Here is a 14,484-nt window from a genome sequence, read left to right as displayed (position 1 = left end):
AGTATAGCTGCATTATTTCTATTACAATTCTTTCCTCTAAGGTTAGAAGAATCAGAATCAAAGACAACCCTCTGATGCCAGAAGAACAAAAACCCTTTGTATTTCACCAAAGTATTCACCTTCCGACTTTTTTCACATCTTCTGGGATTATATCTTATTTTAAAAATACATACATTTTATTCCTTACCATCTCTTGCAAATTAAAGGTCAAGTGATAAGAGCATGAGACATGACATTATATGTCAATCAAGCTGTCCATGCACACCATTTGTTAAATACACCATGGTTGGATAAAATATCACAGATCCTCTGGTTACTGCAAAGTGAGCTTTAAAAAATCACCCTCCTGGGCTGGGAATGTGGCTCAAGCGGTAGTGCGCTCGCCTGTCATGCGCGCGGCCCTGGGTTCAATCCTCAGCACCGCATACAAACAAAGATGTTGTGTCTGCCAAAAACTAAAAAATAAATATTAAAAAATTCTCTCTCTCTCTCTCTCTCTAAAAAATAAAAATAAAAATAAAAAATGTCACCCTCCCCCAGTTGAAGTGCTATATGTGATGTCACTGAACCTCCAGAAAAGCAGACTGATGAAGAAGCCCACCAAACTGAAAATGTCTATCAAAGAGAAGCTAAAGATTAATTGGGAGGCATGCTAAATACAGGTAAGACAATCCCTTACCTGGATTAGGTTGAAGGTATTCAATTGTTTTAGTCATTATTTCCATCACAGCCCTGCTGGTGACATCCACTTTCTGAAACGAGAAAATACACATCCTGAATGACAGAAATCATTAGTGTTTTTGTTAAGTCTATAGAAAACCACTGTTGGGATAATAGAGTAATATCAAGTCCAGCAGTAGAAGGTGAGGGACTGTGGGGAAATGCTAAAAGGAATAATGACTGTCTATCAAGATCTGAAAAACATATTTATTCAAGGAGGAAGCTAGTAATTGCCTAAAATTTGTTTCAAAATATGCTTCATTATCTTCTGGCAAAAATAAGATCGAGACAGTGAATCATACTTTTTTTCCAGAGGCATTTAATGGATGTCTATGAAGAGCCACGTATGGTGGCAGATTTCACTGCTCAAAAGAAAAAATAATGTGCCAGGTGTGATGGGGCTTGCCTGTAATCCTAGGGGCTTGGGAGGCTGAGGCAGGAGGATCACAAGTTCAAAGTCAGCCTTAGCAATTTAGTGAGGCCCTAAGCAACTTAACAAGACCCTGTTTTAAAATAAAAAATTAAAATTAAAAAGCCTGGGATATGGCTCTATGGTTAAGTGTCCCTGGTTTCAACTGCGGCTACCAACTAAATAAATAAATAAATGACAGAAAAAGAGAAAAGAATGCAGTATCAACTCTGCTTACTCAAGTGTGAGAAGGAAAGATTGTATTTAACTTCTGAGAACATCCTAAGGATACAAAAATCTTCAGTTAACATATTTGACCAATCCTTGAACATAAGGTAAACTCTAAATAAAAACTGTGATGTTAGAGTCTATCTCAAAAAAATTCTGCGTGGTCAGCACTTGCTGTTCACTAAGCCCTCCCTGTCAGGCCCGTCTTCCCATGGGAAGAGATGATGGAAACTACTCAATGCAACCAGATCCCCTCCACCTTGCTCCACCAAATCCTTTCTTGTCAACATGTATGGTACATTCATTCACACTATAGGGAAAATGACTGATGGAAATAAATGCATCCATGTGTTCCAGGTACATGCACGTACTATATGGCATACGTATCAGGCATAGGAGGCAATTTTAATAGTGAAATTTGGATATCAAGTGCATGAAAAATTTTTCATCTGTTTATTGGAGATCAAGGGCTCCTCCCTCAAATCTAAAAAGCTTCCATAGTTTATTGTATACACATATAAAATCAGCCTTGCATGGTGTAAACCTCCTTGTATTCCATAATCTACCTATTAAAAGATTTCATCTTGCAGTTCAGTTTTCAATGCTTAATAATCTCCCATTCCATGACAGTAACATAACTCTTTGTATGCACTGTTACAGGGATAAACAGAGGAAATAAATTTCTTTTGTCAAGGAATTATGGTATAAAACTATCTTTAAAAGCATACTATTTCAGATTTACCGGCTTGCAAATGAGTCTTGTACCAAGTCCTTTTGATTGACTCAACTTCTTTAAAATTTATTCTCATTAGTTATACATGACAATAGAATGTACTTTGAAATATTATACATACATGGAATATAATTTCTCTTTCTTCTGTTTGTACTTGTAGAAGTACATAGGTCATGTAATCACATACGCATATAGGAAAGTAATGTCTGACTCATTCTACTATCTTTCCTATTCCCATTCCCTCTCTCTTCTCTTAATTCCCCTTTGTCTAATCCAAAGTATTTCAATTATTCCCTAACTCCCACCCCTATTGTGAGTTATCATCCACATGTCAGAGAGAATATTCAGCCTCTGTTTTGGGGCGATTGGCTTATTTCACTAGCATGATAATCTCTACTTTCTTTGAATTTTTTTTGTTAATTTATTTTGAAATAACAATAATATAGACAGTGAATGTAAGCATAAGTAACACTTTTTTTAAAAAAAATCTATATTTTCAGAAAAGATATTGTGAATAAAAAAGTGGCAGTTTTACAAATCTTTTAAATGTCTTCCTTAATGGGAGTCAGCTGGAATCTTCTAGCAGCTTCCACATTCAGTCTGTTGCAATGTACTGGTTTGTGCTGAAATATATCAAGGAAATCCAGCATCATACAGATATATAGTAGAAAAAAGGGAAAATAACTTATTAGGCTTTACAGATAATTGTGAATATTCATTGACAAGAAGGACTTAAGGTCCATCTCAGTTGCACTCTACTAGTCTACCGTGTATTTTTATTTTTTATTTGTTTATTTATTTTTTATTAGTTGCACGTGACAGTACAATGATCTTGACATATCGTACATTTGAATCAAATGGGGTATAATTTCTCATTTTTCAGAGTGTACAGGTTGCAGAATCACTTTGGTTATACAGACACATATATGCATACAGCAATACTAGTGTTTATTTTATTCTGCTGCCCTTCTTAACACCCCTTCCCCACCCCTCCCCTCCCATCACTTTTTTCTACCCAATCTAATGTGACACATTTCTTTTTTTTTTCCTCTCACATCATCATACATGTATTTTGTATAACGATGAGGGTCTCCTTCCATCTTCCATGCAATTCCCCTTCTCCCTCCCATTCCCTCCCACCCAATCAACAAATGGGCCAAGGACCTGAACAATCTGCAGTAAAATTTAAGGTCTGGTGTTGTGATACCTCTTGCTTTACTTTTCTTGCTATGGATTTCTTTGGCTATTCTGAGTGATTGACTCAAATTTTTAAGAAGTTTTGGGATGGAACATATAGTTCCGAGATTAGTTCTAAAAAGAACAGTAGCCCTTGGAGTTATGCACTGCATGCCTTCTGCTACCACACATGGAGGTCCTGGTAGTATTAGTAAAACATCAGTATCTATGTCCTCAAGTCATGGAATGGTTTAGGGTCAGGACAATGAATCCAAAGGGTATATGCAGAACAAACATGCAGAAGCTTCAGAGAACATGAGTGGTAGGAAGACAAATGCAGATCACCTGCTAACTATATATCAGGCATTAAGGAAGAAGATGTTGGATATATCCAGAAATCCTCTGGCTATGATAGGAAGGAAAACAGTTCCAAAAATCAAGATTTCTAAGAAGGAGTGCCAGAAGACTGGAACTGTCAGATGACCCTGATGTCTTCTGCTGCTAGAAGACCAATTATTTCTAACTTTCTTCCTTCTCTGTCCTTAATAATAATAATAACCATTACTATCACAAGATGTTTTCTATTTGTCAAAAACCAGTCTAAGGGATTTAAATATTGTTACATGGATGAGGAAATAGAGCCTAGGACACCTGCTTCAGAGACTGTGTTCCTAAACACTACCCTATATCTTCCTTAGAGGACAGGCAGCAGGGGAAGGCCCCAGCCTGAGGAGAGATACCAAGTCAGAGTTGAGAAGGAGTTTGTACCCTCCCCCACATGGACAAAGAACCTGACAGCAGTCAACCAAAAAGGTCAGGAGGAAAGCAGCTGTCATCCCATCTTCTGTTTCATTTTGAACGTCCTCAAATTCTATAAAGCTCCAATCACAAAAATTATTCCACCCTGAGCCCTACAGAAGGAGGACTCTCCCATGCTGAGCTGCTGAGCCACAAATTCTCAGTTCCAAAGGTGCCTCTGCAGAAGCTGGTGCCAACAGCACACACCTCACATTGTCCACAGGAGATTCAGCAAGGAAGGCTGTGAAATGTAGTTGTCATTCAAGTGGGGGAACCCCTAGCCCTACCAAGCTTTGTAAATATAGAGCTTAACTACTAAGGCTCTCTACAGAGAGGCCATTCACTTGGTTAAAGCCAGTAGTCCCAGAGGCACAGGGATCTTGGAGATATCAATATTAGAGTACCATTTTGGGTACCTAGAGTGGATTCAACCTTTAAAAGACTTGGGAATAGAAAGTATTCCAGTGTTACTGATGACTTGACCAAAGTCTCCCAGGACCATTACAGGTCCTGTTGTCCACTGAGGCTGACTCCTTCAACCTCTCTGGTTACCTAATCCAGGCATCATACAGAACCAGCTCTATCCAAGCACTGTTGATCTGAGCATAAAATGGGCTTCTTTGTAAGTCCATCTTTGGGGAAAAAAACTTTATCCAGTAGAATTATTTGTGTATTTTCTTTTCACAACATACACCAACAGGGAACAGCTTTTAGCAAATCCATTCATGGGCCCTTGATCTTTATGTACTCTGACAGATAATCACTCGTTTAAGTTAATAACCATAAGAAGAAGAGACCAGAAGCACAATTAGTCCAAAGCCTTGATTTTTCAAAAGTGAGAGTCTTAAGGCCTAGAAAAGGGAAGGAGCTCCCTAGGGTCACATAGCTAGTGTTATTATGGGAAGCAAACTCAAGGTCATGGATTAGGTTTCTAAGAAAGAGTACTAGAGCTGAATTGTCTCATGACCATTTGCTATTCCAGAGTCATCTGCCAGGAGGAGGCTGACTAACTTCTCATCTCTCTCCATCTCTGTCCTCAATAATAACGTTCAGGATTTTTGCTAGCTTATACTGTATTGGCCACAGACAAGCCATGGATCACAATCCTAAACGTGCCTTGCAAGGTACTGGCTAGGAAAGCTATACCTTAACTGGCAAGAACATATTCTCTTATTATCAGAACTGATAAAATGAACATGAAGAAGATGTACCCTTACATCATTTATTATAAGCAAGAGTTTATTTTCACTTAAGAAAAACACAGTGTAACTTTGAAATTATGACATATAGTTCTTTATTTCTTCAATTCCCCAATTTTCCAATTACTTAAAAATAAGCTTTGATCATCCTAAATTACAGCAACTTCCATTTTTGTGAGCTCCTGAGCTAACTATTCTTGCCTGGGACTAGTAAGGAGGATGGTAGGGTAAGGCTCTTTAAAGGAGGTGAAAACATAAATATCTGTAAATATAGGCATGCTTTTAGGAAATAAAAGCCTTTGAGTGAAATAAGGTTTTTTCCTAAAGGTAAAATCATGGGCATACATTCTGGGTATTTTCCTTCAATTTTCTCAATGCCAAGATTTTAGCAACTTCGAATATTTTAGAGTTAGGACGTCCTTTCTCTACTATCCAGTCTTATAATTTACAACTTCAGAGAGGGACAAAAATAGCTGTCAACTTTCTTTACTTACTATAATAGTTTTGTCTTCATGCTAAGTCAGAGTTTGGCAAACTGTAGTCAATGAATCAGATGAGGCTGGTCACTATTTAGTCTTACATTTTTTAAATGGAAAAAGAAATTAAAATAAGACTACTATATTGCTCATAATTCTAAAGGTTTTGTAAAACTCTGCTGTATACCCATCCGGTCCTGGGCTTTTCTTAGTTGGCAGTCTTTTGAAGGTTTCTTCTATTTCCTCAATTGATATTGGTCTGTTTAGGTTGTCTATATCCTCCTGACTCAATCTGGGCAGATCATATGACTTAAGAAATTTATCGATGTCTTCACTGTCTTCTATTTTATTGGAGTATAAGGATTCAAAATAATTTTTAATTATTTTCTGTATTTCTGAAGTGTCTGTTGTGATATTGCCTTTTTTCATCCTGTATGCTAGTAATTTGAGTTCTCTCTCTTCTTCTCTTCGTTAGCATGGCTAAGGGTCTGTTGATTTTATTTATTTTTTCAAAGAATTAACTTTTAGTTTTGTCAATTTTTTCAACTGTTTCTTTTGTTTCAATTTCATTAATTTCAGCTCTGATTTTAATTATTTTTTGCCTTCTACTTCTTTTGCTGTTGTTTTGCTCTTCTTTTTCTAGGATTTTGAGATGAAGTATGAGATCATTTATTTGTTGGTTTTTTCTTTTTTAAGGAATGAACTCCAAGCAATGAATTTTCCTTAGAACTGCTTTCAATGTGTCCCATAGATTCCGATATGTTGTGTCTGTGTTTTCATTTATCTCTAAGAATTTTTAAATTTCCTCCTTGATGTCTTCTATAACCCATTGATCATTCAGTAACTTATTGTTCATTTTCCAAGTGATGCATGATTTTTCCTTCCTTCTTTTATCATTGATTTTCAGTTTCATTCCATTATGATCAGATAAGATCCATGGTATTATCTCTACTCCTTTATATTGTCTAAGAGTTGCCATGTGACATAATATATGATCTGTTTTTGAGAAGGATCCATGTGCTGCTGAGAAAAAAGTGTAACTGCTTGATGTTGGGTGGTATATTCTATATATGTCAATTAAGTCTAGGTTATTAATTGTGTTATTGAGTTCTATAGTTTCCTTATTCAACTTTTGTTTGGAAGATATGTCCAGTGGTGAGAGAGGTGTGTTGAAGTCTCCCATGATTATTGTATGGTGGTCTATTAGACTCTTGAACTTGAGAAGAGTTTGCTTGATGAAAATAGCTGCACCATTGTTTGGGGCATATATATTTATGATTGTTATGTCTTGTTGGTGTATGGTTCCCTTGAGCAGTATGTAGTGTCCCTCTTTATCCCTTTTGATTTACTTTGGCTTGAAATCTATTTTATTTGATATGACACTACTGCTTGTTTCCGAAGTCCATATGAGTGATATGACTTTTCCCAACCTTTCACCTTCAGTCTGTGTATGTCTTTTCCTATCAAATGCGTCTCCTGTAGGCAGAATATTGTTGGGTCTTGTTTTGTGATCCATTCTACTAGCCTGTGTCTCTTAATTGGTGAGTTTAAGCCATTAACATTTAGGGTTATTATTGAGATATGGGTTGTTCTTCCAGCCATATTTGTTTATTTATGTTACTAAACATGGTTTGTTTTTCTCTTTGATTATTTTCCCCCCTTTACTGTCCTACCTCCCACTGTTGGTTTTCATTGTTATTTTCCATTTCCTTTTCCTGTAATGTTTTGCCGAGGATGTTTTGAACAGATGGTTTTCTAGCTGCAAATTCTTTTAACTTTTGTTTATCGTGGAAGGTTTTAATTTCATCTTCCATCCTGAAGCTTAATTTTGCTGGATACACGATTCTTGGTTGGAACCCATTTTCTTTCAGTGTTTGAAATATGTTATTCCAGGATCTTCTAGCTTTCAGAGTCTGTGTTGAAAGATCAGCTGTTATCCTGATTGGTTTACCCCTAAATGTAATCTGTTTCCTTTCTCTTGTAGCTTTTAAAATTCTCTCCTTATTCTGTACATTGGGCATCTAGGTGTGGATCTCTTATGATTTTGCACATTCGGTGTCCTGTAGGCTTCTAGGATTTGGGATTCTGTCTCATTCTTCAAGTCTGGGAAGTTTTCTCATATTATTTCATTGAATAGATTGCTCATTCCTTTGGCTTGGACTTCTATACCTTCATCTGTTATGACAGATGCTGCCACAGGGAAGCAAATCAGAGTTTAAGAGAATGTTAGACGTCTTAAATGGAGCACAGGTAGTTTGTGGGTTTGGCAATTGATAATAAATAGGTAAATTAAGCGCCCACTTGGATATGGGGTAATGAATGGTGGTTACATGAAAGAAGTTAAAATGTCACATGGAACATTAAAATATTTTCAAATTCTTAAGTTTTCTATCACCAAAGTTAAGAAAATGCAACTATTAGGAATGTATACACACTTACTTGAGAACCATGGAATGAGAATAATTGAATAAGCAGGTCACAGAGACATGAATAAAACAGCACCTGGGAAAGGTTGGCAGGAAGATCCAGGCTGATCCAACAGTGAGGCTTTTAATCATTTCCTACAACGCAAGAAGTAGTTGTGCCTGTCCCCCAACTTCCTTGCTTAAAGGAAGATACCCCATGTATTCAGAAAGTTTGGTAGTGTTTTCAAAATATAATATTAGCAAAGGTGTGGTTACTAGAAGGATGGTGAAAAAAAAAGAAAAGAAAGTATTAGGTTGAGATTATTCTATCATTGACCATTATCATTCTTACCATTATTTTGCTAATCTACTTGAGCACTGCCTTTAATACAAATAGTCTGGAAATATACTATAAACACATAGTCAAAAGGAAGCTTGTCTTCATGAAATTTTAGGCCAGGCAGAAAGATGCCATTGAAGATCATCATCTGTGGGACTCCCATCCCTCTCACAGCTTTATACAAGCAGTTGAGTATCTCAGTCCCATGAGCCACATCTTTGTCACCACACTCCATGAAGGATACACAATTGGCATGGTGGGCACCCATTTGCCCACTCAGAGATGTGTGCTACTCTAAACATGTTGGCTGCACTTTTATTCCTTTGCTCCCATTCGAGAGACATCTCTGGAATCTAAGTAAGAGTGACATCATTAAAAAGAGATCTTGTTAGTAATGCATTACTTGCTATGAAACTCAAGAGATGACTAGCATTCTTCACAATACAGCTAGGAACTATGGGTTTAGCCTGTTTCAATGTGGGCGTGATAGGGAATTCAGTAGTTTCTGGGTCTTTTTTTTTTTAACACCTCTGATAGCCAAAAGTTCTTTCTATATTGAGCCAGAATCTGTCTACCCATGGTTTCTACCCATTAATCCCAGTTTTCCCACTTGGGGTTCAACCCCTCTCCAACTCAAAGACACTGTCCTATCAGCCTTTCCCCTCATCCCACTCTACCAGCAATCATCACCTTCTCACTCTCACTTGCAAGGACAGTCTTCTTGTTCATTCTCAACATACTGCTTTTATTAAAACTTGAGGCTGCCCCTTAAGAAGAATTCTGTTTACCAAAGGGCCTAGAAACATGTTTCTAACCATAGAACCTCTTCTAGTTAAAACATAGAGAATTTCCATTACAAAAAAATAACAATAAATAACAATAAATCCCTTGGCTAGGAATTCTGCATTATCCATACTTTCAGAGACAAGAGAAAAATTCAAGTAGTCTCTCCTCTAGGAAGCTTCCACTGATCTATCCAATCGAGTTAGGCATCTATCCTAGATCTACAGAGGTTTTCCCCATGGCACTAAGAACTATGTCCTATTTGCTACAAATTTATGTGTCTTTTTTTTCCCCTCCAAATTGGCAGCCTCTTTCAAGCAGTAACTGAGCCTCATTTATCTCTGTACTTGGTACCCAGTATAATGCCTGACACATTATCATTTACAGATTTTCCAAGTGAATTAATAAACATAATAACACAACAAAAAAACACAGAATCATTACAGTAACTAATAAAATCTGAGAAGGAATCAGAGAGCCCTCAAATTCTAGAAGTTTCATTTTTAAAAATCTATAGCTTTTCAAGGAACAAACCCACCCAGTGTCTGTACCATAGTAATGAATTTTGCCTGTGTTTAATGAAGCTTGTAAGCAACAGATAACATTTAAGCCTAAAACAGAACCAATTTCATTCAAGGTACTTAAGAGGAGGAGACAGATCATTATGGAAAGGGTTCCTGCAGAGCAACATAGCCACAGGCTCCCCCAAATTAGCTCAGGGAGGGTTAGGCTGGAAGGCTGGGAGACATGAGGGGATCTGACTGCACCTTAGCAGGAAAGCGTGGGGCAGCAATTAAAGAAGCAACCTCCAGGAATATCTACCTCTCTCTCCCAGTAGCAGCGATGCCTAATGCAGACCTCTAATTTATTTCGTTTTGTTGTCTAATTGCACATCTGAGAATACAGCTGAACAAAGGGCTCTCTACCTCAACTGTTTGATGATCAGAAAACCAATTGAGGGTAGACAATTCTTCTGAAGACCTGGGAACATTGAGCTAAAATATTATAATATACAAATTAACCGGAAAGAAAAGATTTGAGATTCTAAATCCAAAGCAAGTACTTTTCAATTAGTGCAAATCTTATAGCTTAAGTAAATCAATTATGGGTAGAGTCCAAAATTTGAAAGAGTCACAGATGAGACAAAGGATGCATGAAATAAGATGAAGTAAAATAATTTCGACACTGAACTGAAATCTAAATCTCTGAATTTACTTAGATAAAACCCTAAATGCAAAATCATTAGTAGGTCCTTTAAATAATTAGAGGTTTATTTTGTTGCAGGAACTCTGGATTTTAAAAATAAAACCTTCAGAAACTTTATATAATCAATCATGTGGGATTAGGCCCCAACTTCCTTAATAAGAGAAATGAATCCTACATTTCATCTTCATCCTCTAGGGACACCTGTACTTGCCTAAATAAAATACTTGTAAGATTCCCTTTTATTTTAATTAGCTTGTAAGACTCACATAGGTTTCATAGCAAAATAAGTCTCCAAAAAGGTCTAATTAATTGCTTGTTGATAAACTCTATTCTTCAGATTTGCTTTTCTTTTTAGACTCACTGAAGAAACAAAATTTTGTCTTCACATAGTCAGTGAGCTATGTGACTTATTTGCTTTAGTCCTGCAAGATGCTGAAATCAAGACCAACTTCCAACACTTGGTACTTAGTTTCAAACTTCTAAATCCCTGCCTAATCTGTTATAATGGCACAGCCCTGGCCATGTGGTACTCAGGAAGAGAATCAAAGGATAAAAGGAGGACTAAGCAAGACTGGGCACAGAGTGAGGCTGGGCCTAACACAGCCCTGTGGCTGTTCCTAGAAGGGGTAAGAACTCCACTATTAGGAGTGGAGAAGTCAAGACATTCTGGGAATGTGTGTCAGTGTTTAGAGACTTAGATGCTGTAGAAGGATGGGCAGAATACTATTCCCAGAACTATAAATATCAGTGGTTGACAGCTTTGCCTGAAGATAGGTGGTATTAATAAGATGAAAAAAGGGACCAACACAGACATTTTAGTCCCTGCTGATTAATAAACAAAACAAAACAAAACAAAACAAAAAAACACAAATAACTCAATCCATAAATGGGACCAAGGACCTGAACAGACACTTCTCAAAAGAGGATATACAATCAATTAACAAATATATGGAAAAATGTTCATCATTTCTAGCAATTAGAGAAATGCAAATCAAAATTACTCTAAGATATCACTAAAGTCAGAATAGCAGCTATTATGAAGACAAACAATAAGTGTTGGTGAGGATGTGGGGAAAAAGGCATACTCATACATTGCTGGTGGGACTGCAAATTAGTATAGCCAATATGGAAAGCAGTATTTTCCAGTATTCCTTGGAAAACTGGGAATGGAGCCACCATTTAACTCAACTAACCCACTCCTTAGTCTATACCCAAAGGACTTAAAAACAGCATAACCCATTTGAATCAAATGTATGATATGTCAAGATCATTGTATTGTCTTGAGCAACTAATAAAAAAACAATGAGGCTTCTTACAATAGAGATTAAATGAGAAAAAAATTTAAAGATGTGTTTATTGTAAATCTTTATTGTACCAATAAGCCTGATAGTCCTTCAATGTAAAATTTTCTCCCAGCATCTAGTAATGAATAATGACTTGTATGTTCTTTTGATACCAAATAAAAACAATGAGTTAACCTCTTAATAGAATTTGAAAAAACAACAACAGCATACTACAGGGACACAGCCACATCAACGTTTATAGCAGCACAATTTACAATAGCTTAACTGTGGAACCAACCAAGATGTCCTTCAATAGATGAATAGATTTTAAAATGTGGTATATATAAACAATGGAATATTATTCATCAATAAAAGAGAATAAAATCATGGCATTTGCAGGTAAATGGATGGTGTTGGAGAAAATAATGCTAAGTAAAGTTAACCAATTCCAAAAAAACAAATGCCAAATGTTTTCTCTGATATAAGGTGACTGACCCATACTGGGGTAGGGAGGTGGAGCATGGGAGAAATAGACAAAATCTAGATAGGGCAGAGGGGTGGGAGGGGAAGGGAGGGGGCAGGGGTTAGCAATGATGGTGGAATGTGATGGACACCATTATCCAAAGTACAGGTACAGAGACATGAATTGGTGTGAATATACTTTATATACAAACAGAGACATGAAAAAATGTGCTCTATATGTGTAATAAGAATTGTAATGTATTCCACTGTCATGTATTTAAAAAATAAAATCAATTAAATATTAAAAAAGACTTTACAAACAAAAAATAGCAAAACTGAGACAGTCACTGGAAATAATGTGGACAAAATGAAAAAAAGTTAAATCTATCTCTCAGGCCTCTAAAATATTTCTGATATAGGCAAATCAGAATATAAAGAAAAAAGCTTTTTTATAAAAATGTACAGAAACAAAATTCTTAATTATGCTTAAATGTATTTTCCAGGTATTATACAGGCTTGGGATAGCCTTTATCAAGTACAGGATTTGTACTCCCAGATCCATCACCATCAACAATTGAAAACCCAAGATATTTGCACAATTCAATACACACTCTTCATCATAAGCCTAAATACCACTTGCTATGAACAGCCTCAAAGTGAAAGAGAAAATACAGCTTATACCCCAGGAAAAATGAAATGAGACATTTTATTCATTACCTCTACCTTTATTTATTGAGAACCTGTGATCTTTTAGGCAGAACCCTAAATTAATTATATTAGTCTTAATCCTTAATAAAAATTTTCCAAGTGGGTATAAGTATTCTCATGTTATATATTTACACACTTTGAGCAATAAATGTACTTTGCAACAAGCGGTGGAAATGGAGTTGGAGCCAAGGCAGATATGCTCCAAAACTGCATTCTGTCCATACTACCCTGCTGGATCTGGATGGCACCATCCTGTCAGAAAGTCCTCTACAGTCAGAAAGTGACTCAGCCTTCAGCTTCTCCCAAAAACATTTGGGACATCTTTCTCCAACTTCTCCACTTTTCTTCCCACCTTACCCTCATTCAACCATCAGCTCCACATAATCCTTATGTAGAAAAGAGATGATAGGACCTACTAGGAGTAGAGCATTATGACACTCTACTTTTCACTGAGCACAGCACTGAGGGATGATAGGATACTTAAAATCTCCTATTTTGGAATACACTTCAAAAGGACAATATCTTTGAAAACAATGAAATGTGTTCTCAGATATCAGTAGAGAGCAGCTCCCCCTGGCCATCTAATGGTGGAAAACTTATGGCAAAGGAAACTCATGGTGGTGGGGACTTACCCTCTCCATCTCTTTGAAGTCATCATCTAGCTTGGTTCCTTCAGCTCCTCCAACCTTCTCACTTACTTTCTGCAGGGGAAAAAAAACAAGAAAATTAATATAGTTTCTTTTACAAAGATGTAATTAAGCACTTTCAGAAACATCATTTTGTCATCAAAGGTTCAAAAAATTTTAAAAAATAAAAGAAACATCATTTAATGCACTCTCACAATCATTTTCAGAATTAGGTGGATAGTCCCATTTTCATAGTAAGAAACTGTGGTTCAGAGGGTTTAAAAACAACCTTCTGTGGGTATTGAAGCAAGTTTTTAAACTTCTATCTTCCTATTTCAATGCTGGTGCTCTTTCTGCTACATAAATCATCATACAAATATACCTAATCACTAACATTTTCCTTATGGAAGTTCTAAGGAGCAGTATCATATAATAGTCATTTCCCTCCAATAATGGCTCTTAAATGCTATCTAGGTAGAAAATTGCTACTCCTTCAACTTATTCCTCAGTGGGCTATTGAACAGATAATCACAAGTATTTATCAAACTATTAAACAACAAAAAAAAAGAAATCAGTCTACTTGATCTTCAGATAAAAGGACTTGAATACCTATCTTTCACAGCTCCCTGTAGCTCTCTACACATCCAGAAGGCAAACTATATGGAAAGATATAGTAAAGGTATTTCTTTGCAACCAATCACTTCCTATTATCATACATTTTATATTTATAAATTAACACATGCACATTATCATTTTCCACGTGTAATTTATGTTCATAAAAAATAAGCTGATATTTTCTGAAATAATTATTCAAATTAAGGATAATAAAAAATACTCTGATTTCACTGAAGATAGGAAAGAAAGTTGAATACTGATTACACAGGACTTCATTTTCCCTTAAAATACCCTAAGTGTAAAGGTAGTTAGAAGTA

At 36.3% G+C, this 14,484-nt stretch overlaps 1 pseudogene across 1 annotated transcript in view; it reads right to left on the bottom strand.

The window, feature by feature from the left end:
* The window catches only part of LOC144369149 (endophilin-A1-like), a 48,375-nt pseudogene extending 34,748 nt beyond the window's left edge, over nucleotides 1-13,627 (bottom strand). Inside the window, exons 1-2 of the transcript XR_013428623.1 lie at nucleotides 13,559-13,627; nucleotides 680-752 (exon numbers count right to left, since the gene is read on the bottom strand). The product of XR_013428623.1 is annotated as an endophilin-A1-like (transcript). The remainder of the gene's footprint in view (nucleotides 1-679; nucleotides 753-13,558) is intronic.
* Between the last annotated feature and the right edge of the window lie 857 nt (nucleotides 13,628-14,484).

This window comes from Ictidomys tridecemlineatus, chromosome 12, assembly GCF_052094955.1.
Source record: "Ictidomys tridecemlineatus isolate mIctTri1 chromosome 12, mIctTri1.hap1, whole genome shotgun sequence".
NCBI lineage: Eukaryota > Metazoa > Chordata > Mammalia > Rodentia > Sciuridae > Ictidomys > Ictidomys tridecemlineatus.
The sequence above is the reverse complement of the archived record's forward strand: the minus strand, read 5'-3'. Positions and strand labels throughout refer to the sequence as shown.